This window comes from Megascapheus bottae, chromosome 3 (genome assembly GCF_031878675.1).
Source record: "Megascapheus bottae isolate mThoBot1 chromosome 3, mThoBot2.hap1, whole genome shotgun sequence".
NCBI classification, from domain to species: Eukaryota; Metazoa; Chordata; class Mammalia; order Rodentia; family Geomyidae; genus Megascapheus; species Megascapheus bottae.
In genome coordinates, this window is record NC_143511.1 from 77,286,470 (window position 1) to 77,291,381 (window position 4,912).

The 4,912-nt window shown below is 33.1% G+C and overlaps 1 non-coding gene across 1 annotated transcript; it reads right to left on the bottom strand.

Moving 5' to 3' along the window:
- Nucleotides 1–1,890: 1,890 nt before the first annotated feature.
- Nucleotides 1,891–2,014, bottom strand: LOC150065847 (small nucleolar RNA SNORA40). The gene has a single exon (XR_016535055.1). It is a non-coding gene; the product is annotated as a small nucleolar RNA SNORA40 (small nucleolar RNA).
- Nucleotides 2,015–4,912: the final 2,898 nt, after the last annotated feature.

Genomic DNA, 4,912 nt, shown 5'->3' on the forward strand with positions numbered 1-4,912 from the left:
AAATGGACAAAATATGTGTATGTGTGTCTGTGTGTGTGTATGTGTGCATATGAGCATACACATGCAGCTGTGTACGCAGGTGTGTACTTTTATATATTTTATCAAATTCTGTAACTGGTGGTGACAGACTTTTTCCAGGTCTTCTGTGCCATAAAATCTTTCTAGTAAAGGAGAACCTCACACACAAAACACAGCATAAATGTTGTGCTGCCAATTGTGCCACAGCAAGACACAACGAAAAGTAGTTTTCTTTACTATAATCTGACTTTCCACCTTTCCAGGATAGTCCTTTATATTTTTCCACTACTGTGTATAATTTTCTGGCTTTAACATAAAGGTAAAAAGATTACATTTCTGGGGGTACAAATAAAACACATTATATATATATATATATATATATATATATATATCTTGGTTTCTTTTGTTTGGATATTTTTTTGGTGTTAACTCAAGTTATTCCAGAGAAGAAAATGAAAAAAAGAAAGAAGGAAAGAAAGAAAAAGAGAAAGAAAGGTTGATTTCAGGACTAAAATATTGTGGAACTTAATGACAAAATTCAACAGTGAGTAGTTGAGTAGTCATTCAAAAATTGAAGATAAATTATTAAATGAGCATTTCCCTCTAAGGAAGAGGTATAAGGGTAAGTAGTCAAGATAGAGTCCCAGCCCTTAATGGAAGCGGGATTTATAATGACTTAGTTCACACACACACACATGAGAATTCTGGTCCAGTTCAGTGATATCTATATATCTATCATCAATCTATCTATCTATCTATCTATCTATCTATCTATCTATCTATCTATCTATCGCATTGCACAAACATATGAACATGAGCAAGGAATAAATCTGTGATGTGGAAAGGCATTTTCAGAAAGCATTAGCCCAGCCCCATGGTTCATCAAGATAGCAAAATATCCATGTAACCAAGTGTCTAGAGTGGCAAAGATACCAAGCATCTTATTCAGTTGCTACATAAAAGTATTCCAACTATTGGATGTGCAATGTACTGATAAAATCTGAAGAAATTTAACTGATGCGTGCAGTGATATAATAAGCATACGACTGCAAATACAGCAATATGTTTTCTGTGATATGAAATTGATCCCTTGGAGACCCCTAGTATTGGACACAGGAAGTATAGATAATTGACAAGAGCCAGGAAGGATGCTAATTCAATAAGATTATGAGAAAGATGGATAAGAGAATCTTTGCGGGTACAAGATAACTTAGTCTTTAGATTCCAAGTTCTTTTTTAGCTTTATTTTTATTTGTTTTTAAAAATTTAACTTCATTTTTCATTGACTCACAAAATAAAATTGATACTTATCAATTAGATTCCATGTGATTTTTATACTATATAATATATGCATAAATAATTTTAGATATATTTGTATTCCCAAGCATTTGTCATTTTCACAGACCCCCTCTACTAGCTTTTTGAAACATATGGTGGGGCTTTTTTCACCAATTCTACTTACCACACCATTCAATAAATAGAATTCCAGAACTTACTCACCTCATTTTTGTTCAAAATAATTTAAAAAATTGTATTTGTTTAAAGTTGTCAAATGGTTAAATATTAATCAGACCTTAAACTCCAGATATGAACTATAATTTCTAATATATTGTGCAGGCTTGATATTTAAAACACATTTGGGTATAATCCAGTTAAAGCCTAACCTATAGTTTTTCATTTTTATTATTTTTTTCTTATTCTAGTGTGAGACTTCATTTTTCATTTCAGAGTACCATCTTCCTCAGCAGAATGATTAAAGGTATCTTTCTCATTTTTTTCTTCCCTTTCCTTTTCTTTTCTCCCCTTTAAATAATCAACCTTACTTTTGGAACCAACCTCAATATATCCATCATTTCAAGCTATTGTAGGACTCATACTCTTTCTTATGTGTACCAAAATCATATTGGACAATTAGTTGTGGGTTGCAAAAGATGATTTATATTTTTGCACCTATCAAGTCTCTGTTACAAATTAAACACACACACACACACACACACACACACATACGCACACACGTACACACATACACACACGCGATACTCTCACTTTTTATCTGGAAAGACCCATTCAGGGTCCCAAAGGTTACTCCAAATTGTAATGTTGAAATTAATTGGAGTAAAATTCTCAGTCTTTACTTGTAGGATAGGGTGACATTTCTGTTTAATACATTAAATTTCTAGTGAAGTCTCATTAAAGTGTCTGTGATTGGAAATTTGGAAACTGATGAAATAGAAGATTCAATGCTCTGTTTAAGATTTCCCCTAAAAAAGATAAAAATCAAACAGCAAAATTGCAGGGCACAATTTCCGTGCCACTTATTGGGTATCATGTGTTAGGAAGTAGGAAAGAGAGTTATGAGAAAAATGAGGCTTCAAGAGGCAGTTGTAGAATTTCTGTATAATAATAATAATACCTAATATTTATATGGAACATATTGTGGGTCAAAAAGCAAAGCAAGCACCTAATGTATGTACCAAAAGAGTCACAGAGTTGACATTACTGATATTTCCTAATCTATAAAAAATAATAGAAATCAAGAAAGGCTAAACATTTTGACTAAGGATGCGTGGCTAATAATATTGCAGAGGTGATGGTTTCAAATCTTACTGGCTCCCTACATATACTTCCAGACACTGAGCTTTCCAGGGAATAGAAAATTTGCCTTCATCAAATAGCAATATAAATCCTTATTCCCTTGTTGCTGGGCTGCACATCTCATTTGCTTTTTCATCCAGGCATCTGCTAATTGTTTACTAAATACTGAGGACATGCTACAGCACTACTTGGATCTTTTTATTTCTTCCTTGTTGATTTAAATAAATTTCATTTCAAAAATAATTTTATTTCAACAAGGCTCATTTTTATCATACAAATAGAATTTCCTAAGAGATACAAAGCATTAGGTAGTCTAATCACTACAGACCCACATCTTCTATGGATTTATTTACTAACAAAGAAATGAGAGTCAAGTCTTATGAAAGTAAAATATTTAGTGTAACCCAAGGCTAATCTCTCTAAGCGTTTTCTATTCACTGTTCTCACAGCCCCATCTAGTACTGTGGGTCACCTTGGAATTCATGCAGACTCAATGAACTCAAATATAACCCTTTCAGTTTCTTGGATAAAAGAATCATTATTATTTGTATTGCTGAAGCAGTATTTGGAGAATAGATACCTCAAAATGTGATTACTCAAACACCTCTTATTCTTAAATTCACATAAGAGTAGTTTATGCCCTCAGACAAATCAATTAATTTCCTGTTTTCAATATGGGTGTCCTTCTGGCTCGTGTAGCAAGTGCAATCTCATTTTATTATTATATTAAACCAATAATAGCATTCCTAGCATTCTCTTGGCAGGGAAAAATAAAAAGTGGCAGCATCCTGTGTTAGATAAAATCTGTCATTATATATGACCCAAAATGCCACAGATTTTGCAATGGTGAGATGTGTTTGTGCATTTTACACATGTGATGTGAATCATTTTAAAAGCCATCATCACAGCACAATAGACGCTAATAAATTTTCAATCTGGTAGGCTTTGTTTTCTGGAGAATGAATTTGATTTGTGATACAAATGTGACATGGGTGACTGTGTTTAGCCCTGGAGATTATGGGAGGTCTGTTATTCTAACCTCTGGGGTGTTTTGGACAATCTGATAAGTTTTTCAGGGAGTCAGTCTACTTCTTCATGTAGGATTCACTTCATGTCCTAAGCAACACCACAATGGACTCATCTGCATGTCAGCCTCTCTTAGAACTCTCTAGCTTTATGACGTTAGGAAGGATTTATTAAAAATCTTAAAACTCCATTAGAAAAATGACACTGTACCATTTGTAAAAAAAGAAAAAGAAGAAAAAGGAAAAATGAAGACCTGAGGGAAAATATATGAAGTAAGTAAGAGAGATGCAGGATCCATGTCTTCCTGTTGTCAAAGGAGAACTCAAATAATGTAGTTCCTTAGACAAGCAAAATTAAGTTTCAGTGACAAAACATAAAAGTGGTAGAGGAAAGTCGAAGGGAAATGGGTGAAATGCAGTTAAGAATTCAAAGTATATCTTATAAAATTCATAAGTGTGAAGCCAACGATATCTAGGGAAGGGATGAGTGAGAAAATTGAAAGAGTTGACACTGACCAAGATATATTGTATTTATAAACTGCTTTGTTAGGTGGCAACTCCTTTATACAACTACTTAAATATAAATTGTCTGTAAGATTATCAAACTAACAAGATAATAGTATTTGTGCGGACTTATGTTACCACCTTTCCATTGCTCCATTCTCAGAAATATTCCTTCAGCTAATCCTACTTGGATCCTGTGAATAAGGAAGACACTTCCCCAAAAGGTAAAGCTCTGAAGCAAGCTCAAGTGGAGACCACTGTGGTCCAGGAAGAGAAGTTAACGATGTAAAACATGAAAGGTTCTTTATTGAATATGGAAGTCAAAGGAGTGAGGACACTGAGATAGAATTGTTTGTTTGTTAGCACAATAGCTCATTGATCTTGAAGTAACAGTGGCAAAATGGACCTGATTCTTAGTAAGCAAAAGAGTCTAAGAAGAATCACCAGAAGGGAAACAGAAGTAGGTAAAAAAGTAAAAGCTTCTGAGTATAATAACAATAAAAAAGGAGTTAATCCTTGAAAAACAGAGAGACAGCATCCTCAGTTCCAAAAGTTTCTACTTATATAAAAAATATGCTTTCATTTCCCTCAGCAATGTTTTATAGATTTGGGGAAAAAACATTGCTAATTTTTAAAATGGCATTAGAAGTAGAATTGTTGAGTTTTCATTTAGAATTCTTTCTGGTAGGTAAAATATAATTGATATTTAATTTGTTCTTTTAACTTTAAACCTTGGTAAATCTGTATATTAATTCACCCTTTTATGTTTT